The sequence below is a fragment of the Salmo salar genome, unplaced genomic scaffold (genome assembly GCF_905237065.1).
Source record: "Salmo salar unplaced genomic scaffold, Ssal_v3.1, whole genome shotgun sequence".
Taxonomy (NCBI): domain Eukaryota; kingdom Metazoa; phylum Chordata; class Actinopteri; order Salmoniformes; family Salmonidae; genus Salmo; species Salmo salar.
The window spans coordinates 8,761-22,269 of record NW_025547866.1 but is presented as its reverse complement, the minus strand read 5'-3'; positions in this window follow the sequence as shown (position 1 = coordinate 22,269).

Genomic DNA, 13,509 nt, shown 5'->3' with positions numbered 1-13,509 from the left:
TGTGGCTGGTGATGATTTGTTCTGGGTGTGGGTTCTCTCGGTGCAGGTCCTTCAGGAGGGGGTCTTGCAGGTCTGGGGTGGGTGTCTGCTGCTCTGTTGCTCCTGTGTGAGGGGCTGCGGTTGAGGGTGATGTCCTTCAGGGTCCTGGCAAAAGTTGGGATTGTTGCCTTGTAGAGGTGGACCTGGTCATAAAGGCTGTTCAAGTCCATGGTGGAGTGGTGGCCCAGGTAGACATTAGGTTTGAGGCACAGTCTCACAAAATGCTTGCATTCACCCGCTGTATGGTGGCAGGGTGGATGTATTTCCGTGGTAGCAGGGTGGAGATGACCACTTGTGCGTTGGGGAAAGTGGAAGAAGTTTTTTCAATCACTCCCTTGAGTGCTGTGGCCACCCTTTCCTGCTGGGCCACCCTTTCCTGCTGGGGCCACCTTTTGCTGCTGGGGCTACCTTTTCCTGCTGGGGCCACCCTTTCCTGCTGGGGCCACCTTTTCCTGTTGGGGCTACCCTTTCCTGCTGGGGCCACCTTTTCTTGCTGGGGCCACCCTTTCCTGCTGGGGCCACCTTTTCCTGCTGGGGCTACCCTTTCCTGCTGGGGCCACCCTTTCCTGCTGGGGCCACCCTTTCCTGCTGTGGCCACCCTTTCCTGCTGGGGCCACCTTTTCCTGCTGGGGCTACCCTTTCCTGCTGGGGCCACCCTTTCCTGCTGTGGCCACCCTTTCCTGCTGGGGCCACCTTTTCTTGCTGGGGCTACCCTTTCCTGCTGGGGCCACCTTTTCCTGCTGGGGCTACCCTTTCCTGCTGGGGCCACCATTTCCTGCTGTGGCCACCCTTTCCTGCTGGGGCCACCCTTTCCTGCTGGGGCCACCTTTTCCTGTTGGGGCTACCCTTTCCTGCTGGGGCCACCTTTTCTTGCTGGGGCCACCCTTTCCTGCTGGGGCCACCTTTTCCTGCTGGGGCTACCCTTTCCTGCTGGGGCCACCCTTTCCTGCTGGGGCCACCCTTTCCTGCTGTGGCCACCCTTTCCTGCTGAGGCCACCTTTTCCTGCTGGGGCTACCCTTTCCTGCTGGGGCCACCCTTTCCTGCTGTGGCCACCCTTTCCTGCTGGGGCCACCTTTTCTTGCTGGGGCTACCCTTTCCTGCTGGGGCCACCTTTTCCTGCTGGGGCTACCCTTTCCTGCTGGGGCCACCATTTCCTGCTGTGGCCACCCTTTCCTGCTGTGGCCACCCTTTCCTGCTGGGGCTACCTTTGCCTGCTGGGGCTACCCTTTCTGCGGGGCCACCTTTTCCTGCTGGGGCTACCCTTTCCTGCTGTGGCCACCCTTTCCTGCTGTGGCCACCCTTTCCTGCTGGGGCCACCCTTTCCTGCTGGGGCCACCTTTTCTTGCTGGGGCCACCCTTTCCTGCTGGGGCCACCTTTTCCTGCTGGGGCTACCCTTTCCTGCTGGGGCCACCCTTTCCTGCTGGGGCCACCCTTTCCTGCTGTGGCCACCCTTTCCTGCTGAGGCCACCTTTTCCTGCTGGGGCTACCCTTTCCTGCTGGGGCCACCCTTTTCCTGCTGTGGCCACCCTTTCCTGCTGGGGCCACCTTTTCTTGCTGGGGCTACCCTTTCCTGCTGGGGCCACCTTTTCCTGCTGGGGCTACCCTTTCCTGCTGGGGCCACCATTTCCTGCTGTGGCCACCCTTTCCTGCTGGGGCCACCCTTTCCTGCTGGGGCCACCTTTTCCTGTTGGGGCTACCCTTTCCTGCTGGGGCCACCTTTTCTTGCTGGGGCCACCCTTTCCTGCTGGGGCCACCTTTTCCTGCTGGGGCTACCCTTTCCTGCTGGGGCCACCCTTTCCTGCTGGGGCCACCCTTTCCTGCTGTGGCCACCCTTTCCTGCTGAGGCCACCTTTTCCTGCTGGGGCTACCCTTTCCTGCTGGGGCCACCCTTTCCTGCTGTGGCCACCCTTTCCTGCTGGGGCCACCTTTTCTTGCTGGGGCTACCCTTTCCTGCTGGGGCCACCTTTTCCTGCTGGGGCTACCCTTTCCTGCTGGGGCCACCATTTCCTGCTGTGGCCACCCCTTTCCTGCTGTGGCCACCCTTTCCTGCTGGGGCTACCTTTGCCTGCTGGGGCTACCCCTTTCCTGCGGGGGCCACCTTTTCCTGCTGGGGCTACCCTTTCCTGCTGGGGCCACCTTTTCCTGCTGTGGCCACCCTTTCCTGCTGTGGCCACCCTTTCCTGCTGGGGCTACCTTTGCCTGCTGGGGCTACCCTTTCCTGCAGGGGCCACCTTTTCCTGCTGGGGCTACCCTTTCCTGCTGTGGCCACCCTTTCCTGCTGTGGCCACCCTTTCCTGCTGGGGCCACCCTTTCCTGCTGGGGCCACCTTTTCTTGCTGGGGCCACCCTTTCCTGCTGGGGCCACCTTTTCCTGCTGGGGCTACCCTTTCCTGCTGGGGCCACCCTTTCCTGCTGGGGCCACCCTTTCCTGCTGGGGCCACCTTTTCCTGCTGGGGCTACCCTTTCCTGCTGGGGCCACCTTTTCTTGCTGGGGCTACCCTTTCCTGCTGGGGCCACCTTTTCCTGCTGGGGCCACCTTTTCCTGCTGGGGCTACCCTTTCCTGCTGGGGCCACCCTTTCCTGCTGTGGCCACCCTTTCCTGCTGTGGCCACCCTTTCCTGCTGGGGCTACCTTTTCCTGCTGGGGCTACCCTTTCCTGCCGGGGCCACCTTTTCCTGCTGGGGCTACCCTTTCCTGCTGGGGCCACCTTTTCCTGCTGGGGCCACCCTTTCCTGCTGGGGCCACCCTTTCCTGCTGGGCCTTCAGGTCATTTGTGCCCGTGTGAATTATGATGTGGCTGGGGGACCCTAGTCTGTCCTCTGACAACAGCTCCAGGACATGTCTAGTGTTTGTCCTCTGACAACAGCTCCAGGACATGTCTCGTGTTTGTCCTCTGACAACAGCTCCAGGACATGTCTCGTGTTTGTCCTCTGACAACAGCTCCAGGACATGTCTAGTGTTTGTCCTCTGACAACAGCTCCAGGACATGTCTAGTGTTTGTCCTCTGACAACAGCTCCAGGACATGTCTAGTGTTTGTCCTCTGACAACAGCTCCAGGACATGTCTAGTGTTTGTCCTCTGACAACAGCTCCAGGACATGTCTAGTGTTTGTCCTCTGACAACAGCTCCAGGACATGTCTAGTGTTTGTCCTCTGACAACAGCTCCAGGACATGTCTAGTGTTTGTCCTCTGACAACAGGTCCAGGACATGTCTAGTGTTTGTCCTCTGACAACAGGTCCAGGACATGTCTAGTGTTTGTCCTCTGACAACAGGTCCAGGACATGTCTAGTGTTTGTCCTCTGACAACAGGTCCAGGACATGTCTAGTGTTTGTCCTCTGACAACAGCTCCAGGACATGTCTAGTGTTTGTCCTCTGACAACAGGTCCAGGACATGCCTAGTGTTTGTCCTCTGACAACAGGTCCAGGACATGTCTAGTGTTTGTCCTCTGACAACAGCTCCAGGACATGTCTAGTGTTTGTCCTCTGACAACAGGTCCAGGACATGTCTAGTGTTTGTCCTCTGACAACAGCTCCAGGACATGTCTAGTGTTTGTCCTCTGACAACAGGTCCAGGACATGTCTAGTGTTTGTCCTCTGACAACAGCTCCAGGACATGTCTAGTGTTTGTCCTCTGACAACAGCTCCAGGACATGTCTAGTGTTTGTCCTCTGACAACAGCTCCAGGACATGTCTAGTGTTTGTCCTCTGACAACAGCTCCAGGACATGTCTAGTGTTTGTCCTCTGACAACAGGTCCAGGACATGTCTAGTGTTTGTCCTCTCACAACAGCTCCAGGACATGTCTAGTGTTTGTCCTCTGACAACAGGTCCAGGACATGTCTAGTGTTTGTCCTCTGACAACAGGTCCAGGACATGTCTAGTGTTTGTCCTCTGACAACAGGTCCAGGACATGTCTAGTGTTTGTCCTCTGACAACAGCTCCAGGACATGTCTAGTGTTTGTCCTCTGACAACAGGTCCAGGACATGTCTAGTGTTTGTCCTCTGACAACAGGTCCAGGACATGTCTAGTGTTTGTCCTCTGACAACAGCTCCAGGACATGTCTAGTGTTTGTCCTCTGACAACAGCTCCAGGACATGCCTAGTGTTTGTCCTCTGACAACAGGTCCAGGACATGTCTAGTGTTTGTCCTCTGACAACAGGTCCAGGACATGTCTAGTGTTTGTCCTCTGACAACAGGTCCAGGACATGTCTAGTGTTTGTCCTCTGACAACAGGTCCAGGACATGTCTAGTGTTTGTCCTCTGACAACAGCTCCAGGACATGTCTAGTGTTTGTCCTCTGACAACAACTCCAGGACATGTCTAGTGTTTGTCCTCTGACAACAGCTCCAGGACATGTCTAGTGTTTGTCCTCTGACAACAGCTCCAGGACATGTCTAGTGTTTGTCCTCTGACAACAGCTCCAGGACATGTCTAGTGTTTGTCCTCTGACAACAGCTCCAGGACATGTCTAGTGTTTGTCCTCTGACAACAGGTCCAGGACATGTCTAGTGTTTGTCCTCTGACAACAGGTCCAGGACATGTCTAGTGTTTGTCCTCTGACAACAGCTCCAGGACATGTCTAGTGTTTGTCCTCTGACAACAGGTCCAGGACATGTCTAGTGTTTGTCCTCTGACAACAGCTCCAGGACATGTCTAGTGTTTGTCCTCTGACAACAGGTCCAGGACATGTCTAGTGTTTGTCCTCTGACAACAGCTCCAGGACATGTCTAGTGTTTGTCCTCTGACAACAGGTCCAGGACATGTCTAGTGTTTGTCCTCTGACAACAGCTCCAGGACATGTCTAGTGTTTGTCCTCTGACAACAGGTCCAGGACATGTCTAGTGTTTGTCCTCTGACAACAGGTCCAGGACATGTCTAGTGTTTGTCCTCTGACAACAGCTCCAGGACATGTCTAGTGTTTGTCCTCTGACAACAGCTCCAGGACATGCCTAGTGTTTGTCCTCTGACAACAGCTCCAGGACATGTCTAGTGTTTGTCCTCTGACAACAGCTCCAGGACATGTCTAGTGTTTGTCCTCTGACAACAGCTCCAGGACATGTCTAGTGTTTGTCCTCTGACAACAGCTCCAGGACATGTCTAGTGTTTGTCCTCTGACAACAGCTCCAGGACATGTCTAGTGTTTGTCCTCTGACAACAGCTCCAGGACATGTCTAGTGTTTGTCCTCTGACAACAGCTCCAGGACATGTCTAGTGTTTGTCCTCTGACAACAGCTCCAGGACATGTCTAGTGTTTGTCCTCTGACAACAGCTCCAGGACATGTCTAGTGTTTGTCCTCTGACAACAGCTCCAGGACATGTCTAGTGTTTGTCCTCTGACAACAGGTCCAGGACATGTCTAGTGTTTGTCCTCTGACAACAGCTCCAGGACATGTCTAGTGTTTGTCCTCTGACAACAGCTCCAGGACATGTCTAGTGTTTGTCCTCTGACAACAGCTCCAGGACATGTCTAGTGTTTGTCCTCTGACAACAGGTCCAGGACATGTCTAGTGTTTGTCCTCTGACAACAGCTCCAGGACATGCCTAGTGTTTGTCCTCTGACAACAGCTCCAGGACATGTCTAGTGTTTGTCCTCTGACAACAGCTCCAGGACATGTCTAGTGTTTGTCCTCTGACAACAGGTCCAGGACATGTCTAGGGTTTGTCCTCTGACAACAGCTCCAGGACATGTCTAGTGTTTGTCCTCTGACAACAGGTCCAGGACATGTCTAGTGTTTGTCCTCTGACAACAGGTCCAGGACATGTCTAGTGTTTGTCCTCTGACAACAGCTCCATGACATGTCTAGTGTTTGTCCTCTGACAACAGCTCCAGGACATGTCTAGTGTTTGTCCTCTGACAACAGCTCCAGGACATGTCTAGTGTTTGTCCTCTGACAACAGCTCCAGGACATGTCTAGTGTTTGTCCTCTGACAACAGCTCCAGGACATGTCTAGTGTTTGTCCTCTGACAACAGCTCCAGGACATGTCTAGTGTTTGTCCTCTGACAACAGGTCCAGGACATTTCTAGTGTTTGTCCTCTGACAACAGCTCCAGGACATGTCTAGTGTTTGTCCTCTGACAACAGCTCCAGGACATGTCTAGTGTTTGTCCTCTGACAACAGCTCCAGGACATGTCTAGTGTTTGTCCTCTGACAACAGCTCCAGGACATGTCTAGTGTTTGTCCTCTGACAACAGCTCCAGGACATGTCTAGTGTTTGTCCTCTGACAACAGCTCCAGGACATGTCTAGTGTTTGTCCTCTGACAACAGCTCCAGGACATGTCTAGTGTTTGTCCTCTGACAACAGCTCCAGGACATGTCTAGTGTTTGTCCTCTGACAACAGCTCCAGGACATGTCTAGTGTTTGTCCTCTGACAACAGCTCCAGGACATGTCTAGTGTTTGTCCTCTGACAACAGGTCCAGGACATTTCTAGTGTTTGTCCTCTGACAACAGCTCCAGGACATGTCTAGTGTTTGTCCTCTGACAACAGCTCCAGGACATGTCTAGTGTTTGTCCTCTGACAACAGCTCCAGGACATGTCTAGTGTTTGTCCTCTGACAACAGCTCCAGGACATGTCTAGTGTTTGTCCTCTGACAACAGCTCCAGGACATGTCTAGTGTTTGTCCTCTGACAACAGCTCCAGGACATGTCTAGTGTTTGTCCTCTGACAACAGCTCCAGGACATGTCTAGTGTTTGTCCTCTGACAACAGCTCCAGGACATGTCTAGTGTTTGTCCTCTGACAACAGCTCCAGGACATGTCTAGTGTTTGTCCTCTGACAACAGCTCCAGGACATGTCTAGTGTTTGTCCTCTGACAACAGCTCCAGGACATGCCTAGTGTTTGTCCTCTGACAACAGGTCCAGGACATGTCTAGTGTTTGTCCTCTGACAACAGCTCCAGGACATGTCTAGTGTTTGTCCTCTGACAACAGCTCCAGGACATGTCTAGTGTTTGTCCTCTGACAACAGCTCCAGGACATGTCTAGTGTTTGTCCTCTGACAACAGCTCCAGGACATGTCTAGTGTTTGTCCTCTGACAACAGCTCCAGGACATGCCTAGTGTTTGTCCTCTGACAACAGGTCCAGGACATGTCTAGTGTTTGTCCTCTGACAACAGCTCCAGGACATGTCTAGTGTTTGTCCTCTGACAACAGCTCCAGGACATGTCTAGTGTGGTGTTGTGGTGTTGAAGTTGTGGTCCGGGTCTGAGGTGGGCTGTTCTGCTTGCTTCTCTGGGGGAGCGTCTTGCTCTCTGTCACACCTCAGCTTTCTCTCCTCCTCCTTCACTGCTGTTAGCTGTGCCATGTGTTCCTCTCCCTCCTCCTTCACTGATGTTAGCTGTGCCATGTGTTCCTCTCTCTCCTTCACTGCTGTTAGCTGTGCCATGTATTCCTCTCTTTCCTCCTTCACTGCTGTTAGCTGTGCCATGTGTTCCTCTCCCTCCTCCTTCACTGCTGTTAGCTGTGCCATGTGTTCCTCTCTCTCCTCCTTCACTGCTGTTAGCTGTGCCATGTGTTCCTCTCCCTCCTCCTTCACTGCTGTTAGCTGTGCCATGTGTTCCTCTCCCTCCTCCTTCACTGCTGTTAGCTGTGCCATGTGTTCCTCTACCTCCTCCTTCACTGCTGTTAGCTGTGCCATGTGTTCCTCTCTCTCCTCCTTCACTGTTGTTAGCTGTGCCATGTGTTCCTCTCTCTCCTCCTTCACTGCTGTTAGCTGTGCCATGTGTTCCTCTCTCTCCTCCTTCACTGCTGTTAGCTGTGCCATGTGTTCCTCTCTCTCCTCCTTCACTGCTGTTAGCTGTGCCATGTGTTCCTCTCTCTCCTCCTTCACTGCTGTTAGCTGTGCCATGTGTTCCTCTCTCTCCTCCTTCACTGCTGTTAGCTGTGCCATGTGTTCCTCTCCCTCCTCCTTCACTGCTGTTAGCTGTGCCATGTGTTCCTCTCTCTCCTCCTTCACTGCTGTTAGCTGTGCCATGTGTTCCTCTCTCTCCTCCTTCACTGCTGTTAGCTGTGCCATGTGTTCCTCTCTCTCCTCCTTCACTGCTGTTAGCTGTGCCATGTGTTCCTCTCTCTCCTCCTTCACTGCTGTTAGCTGTGCCATGTGTGCCTCTCTCTCCTCCTTCACTGTTGTTAGCTGTGCCATGTGTTCCTCTCTCTCCTCCTTCACTGCTGTTAGCTGTGGCATGTGTTCCTCTCTCTCCTCCTTCACTGCTGTTAGCTGTGCCATGTGTTCCTCTCTCCTCCTCCTTCACTGCTGTTAGCTGTGCAATGTGTTCCTCTCTCTCCTCCTTCACTGCTGTTAGCTGTGGCATGTGTTCCTCTCTCTCCTCCTTCACTGCTGTTAGCTGTGCCATGTGTTCCTCTCTCTCCTTCACTGCTGTTAGCTGTGCCATGTGTTCCTCTCTCTCCTCCTTCACTGCTGTTAGCTGTGCCATGTATTCCTCTCTCTCCTCCTTCACTGCTGTTAGCTGTGCCATGTATTCCTCTCTCTCCTCCTTCACTGCTGTTAGCTGTGCCATGTATTCCTCTCTCTCCTCCTTCACTGCTGTTAGCTGTGGCATGTGTTCCTCTCTCTCCTCCTTCACTGCTGTTAGCTGTGCCATGTGTTCCTCTCTCCTCCTCCTTCACTGCTGTTAGCTGTGCAATGTGTTCCTCTCTCTCCTCCTTCACTGCTGTTAGCTGTGGCATGTGTTCCTCTCTCTCCTCCTTCACTGCTGTTAGCTGTGCCATGTGTTCCTCTCTCTCCCTTCACTGCTGTTAGCTGTGGCATGTGTTCCTCTCTCTCCTCCTTCACTGCTGTTAGCTGTGCAATGTGTTCCTCTCTCTCCTTCACTGCTGTTAGCTGTGGCATGTGTTCCTCTCTCTCCTTCACTGATGTTAGCTGTGCCATGTGTTCCTCTCTCTCCTTCACTGCTGTTAGCTGTGGCATGTGTTCCTCTCTCTGCTCCTTCACTGCTGTTAGCTGTGGCATGTGTTCCTCTCTCTCCTCCTTCACTGCTGTTAGCTGTGCCATGTGTTCCTCTCTCTCCTCCTTCACTGCTGTTAGCTGTGCCATGTGTTCCTCTCTCTCCTCCTTCACTGCTGTTAGCTGTGCCATGTGTTCCTCTCTCCTCCTTCACTGCTGTTAGCTGTGGCATGTGTTCCTCTCTCTGCTCCTTCACTGCTGTTAGCTGTGGCATGTGTTCCTCTCTCTCCTCCTTCACTGCTGTTAGCTGTGACATGTGTTCCTCTCTCTCCTCCTTCACTGCTGTTAGCTGTGCCATGTGTTCCTCTCTCTCCTCCTTCACTGCTGTTAGCTGTGGCATGTGTTCCTCCCTGTTTTTCTGTTTTGTGGGTTTGTTCTGTTTGGATTGTGTGGACTAGCTCTCTGAGCTCCACCATGTCTCTCTCCAGCTCTGTGATTTTATCCCTCTCAATGATGGAGGAGCGGTGCCGTTGTGGGACCTGGGTGTGTTCAGTGCTGGGGGGGTGACTATCCTCGTCTGCAGGACAGTTTGAAGAGGTGTGAACTGACTGATTCAGGATGGGGGAGTCGTCACAGAGAGAGATCTTTTCCTGCTGTGCTCTCTCTTTGATCCTGTTAAAGTCCTGCTGGAACTACATGAGGATGCCCAGCACCATTGCTGTCCCAGACTTGTACATGTTGACAGAGGTTGTTTCAATTTCCTCAATGTCTAGTATTCTGAGTTTCCACCCTGGGCCAATACCCTCTCTAATGACATAGAGGTAGTGTGTTCTCATAGCACTGTGCCATGCCAGGGGATGGTCTGGTTAATATAGCACTGTGCCATGCCAGGGGATGGTCTGGTTAATATAGCACTGTGTCATGCCAGGGGATGGTCTGGTTAATATAGCACTGTGCCATGCCAGGGGATGGTCTGGTTAATATAGCACTGTGTCATGCCAGGGGATGGTCTGGTTAATATAGCACTGTGTCATGCCAGGGGATGGTCTGGTTAATATAGCACTGTGCCATGCCAGGGGATGGTCTGGTTAATATAGCACTGTGCCATGCCAGGGGATGGTCTGGTTAATATAGCACTGTGCCATGCCAGGGGATGGTCTGGTTAATATAGCACTGTGCCATGCCAGGGGATGGTCTGGTTAATATAGCACTGTGCCAGGGGATGGTCTGGTTAATATAGCACTGTGCCATGCCAGGGGATGGTCTGGTTAATATAGCACTGTGCCATGGGGATGGTCTGGTTAATATAGCACTGTGTCATGCAGGGGATGGTCTGGTTAATATAGCACTGTGCCATGCCAGGGGATGGTCTGGTTAATATAGCACTGTGTCATGCCAGGGGATGGTCTGGTTAATATAGCACTGTGCCATGCCAGGGGATGGTCTGGTTAATATAGCACTGTGTCATGCCAGGGGATGGTCTGGTTAATATAGCACTGTGCCAGGGGATGGTCTGGTTAATATAGCACTGTGTCATGCCAGGGGATGGTCTGGTTAATATAGCACTGTGTCATACCAGGGGATGGTCTGGTTAATATAGCACTGTGCCTTGCCAGGGGATGGTCTGGTTAATATAGCACTGTGCCATGACAGGGGATGGTCTGGTTAATATAGCACTGTGCCATGACAGGGGATGGTCTGGTTAATATAGCACTGTGCCATGCCAGGGGATGGTCTGGTTAATATAGCACTGTGCCAGGGGATGGTCTGGTTAATATAGCACTGTGCCATGCCAGGGGATGGTCTGGTTAATATAGCACTGTGTCATGCCAGGGGATGGTCTGGTTAATATAGCACTGTGCCATGCCAGGGGATGGTCTGGTTAATATAGCACTGTGCCATGCCAGGGGATGGTCTGGTTAATATAGCACTGTGTCATGCCAGGGGATGGTCTGGTTAATATAGCACTGTGCCATGCCAGGGGATGGTCTGGTTAATATAGCACTGTGCCATGCCAGGGGATGGTCTGGTTAATATAGCACTGTGTCATGCCAGGGGATGGTCTGGTTAATATAGCACTGTGCCAGGGGATGGTCTGGTTAATATAGCACTGTGCCATGCCAGGGGATGGTCTGGTTAATATAGCACTGTGCCATGCCAGGGGATGGTCTGGTTAATATAGCACTGTGCCATGCCAGGGGATGGTCTGGTTAATATAGCACTGTGCCATGCCAGGGGATGGTCTGGTTAATATAGCACTGTGTCATGCCAGGGGATGGTCTGGTTAATATAGCACTGTGCCATGCCAGGGGATGGTCTGGTTAATATAGCACTGTGCCATGCCAGGGGATGGTCTGGTTAATATAGCACTGTGCCATGCCAGGGGATGGTCTGGTTAATATAGCACTGTGCCATGCCAGGGGATGGTCTGGTTAATATAGCACTGTGTCATGCCAGGGGATGGTCTGGTTAATATAGCACTGTGTCATGCCAGGGGATGGTCTGGTTAATATAGCACTGTGCCATGCCAGGGGATGGTCTGGTTAATATAGCACTGTGCCATGCCAGGGGATGGTCTGGTTAATATAGCACTGTGCCATGCCAGGGGATGGTCTGGTTAATATAGCACTGTGTCATGCCAGGGGATGGTCTGGTTAATATAGCACTGTGTCATGCCAGGGGATGGTCTGGTTAATATAGCACTGTGCCATACCAGGGGATGGTCTGGTTAATATAGCACTGTGCCAGGGGATGGTCTGGTTAATATAGCACTGTGCCATGCCAGGGGATGGTCTGGTTAATATAGCACTGTACCATGCCAGGGGATGGTCTGGTTAATATAGCACTGTGCCATGCCAGGGGATGGTCTGGTTAATATAGCACTGTGCCAGGGGATGGTCTGGTTAATATAGCACTGTACCATGCCAGGGGATGGTCTGGTTAATATAGCACTGTGCCAAGGGGATGGTCTGGTTAATATAGCACTGTGCCAGGGGGATGGTCTGGTTAATATAGCACTGTGTCATGCCAGGGGATGGTCTGGTTAATATAGCACTGTGCCAGGGGATGGTCTGGTTAATATAGCACTGTGCCATACCAGGGGATGGTCTGGTTAATATAGCACTGTGCCATGCCAGGGGATGGTCTGGTTAATATAGCACTGTGCCATGCCAGGGGATGGTCTGGTTAATATAGCACTGTGCCATGCCAGGGGATGGTCTGGTTAATATAGCACTGTACCATGCCAGGGGATGGTCTGGTTAATATAGCACTGTGCCATACCAGGGGATGGTCTGGTTAATATAGCACTGTGCCATACCAGGGGATGGTCTGGTTAATATAGCACTGTACCATGCCAGGGGATGGTCTGGTTAATATAGCACTGTGCCATGCCAGGGGATGGTCTGGTTAATATAGCACTGTGCCATGCCAGGGGATGGTCTGGTTAATATAGCACTGTGCCATGCCAGGGGATGGTCTGGTTAATATAGCACTGTGTCATGCCAGGGGATGGTCTGGTTAATATAGCACTGTGCCATGCCAGGGGATGGTCTGGTTAATATAGCACTGTGCCATGCCAGGGGATGGTCTGGTTAATATAGCACTGTGCCATGCCAGGGGATGGTCTGGTTAATATAGCACTGTACCATGCCAGGGGATGGTCTGGTTAATATAGCACTGTGCCATGCCAGGGGATGGTCTGGTTAATATAGCACTGTGTCATGCCAGGGGATGGTCTGGTTAATATAGCACTGTGCCATGCCAGGGGATGGTCTGGTTAATATAGCACTGTGCCATGCCAGGGGATGGTCTGGTTAATATAGCACTGTGCCATGCCAGGGGATGGTCTGGTTAATATAGCACTGTACCATGCCAGGGGATGGTCTGGTTAATATAGCACTGTGCCAGGGGGATGGTCTGGTTAATATAGCACTGTGCCAGGGGATGGTCTGGTTAATATAGCACTGTGTCATGCCAGGGGATGGTCTGGTTAATATAGCACTGTGCCAGGGGATGGTCTGGTTAATATAGCACTGTGCCAGGGGATGGTCTGGTTAATATAGCACTGTGCCATGCCAGGGGATGGTCTGGTTAATATAGCACTGTGCCATGCCAGGGGATGGTCTGGTTAATATAGCACTGTGCCATGCCAGGGGATGGTCTGGTTAATATAGCACTGTGCCAGGGGATGGTCTGGTTAATATAGCACTGTGCCATGGGATGGTCTGGTTAATATAGCACTGTGCCATGCCAGGGGATGGTCTGGTTAATATAGCACTGTGTCATGCCAGGGGATGGTCTGGTTAATATAGCACTGTGCCATGCCAGGGGATGGTCTGGTTAATATAGCACTGTGTCATACCAGGGGATGGTCTGGTTAATATAGCACTGTGCCATGCCAGGGGATGGTCTGGTTAATATAGCACTGTGCCATGCCAGGGGATGGTCTGGTTAATATAGCACTGTACCATGCCAGGGGATGGTCTGGTTAATATAGCACTGTGCCAGGGGATGGTCTGGTTAATATAGCACTGTGTCATGCCAGGGGATGGTCTGGTTA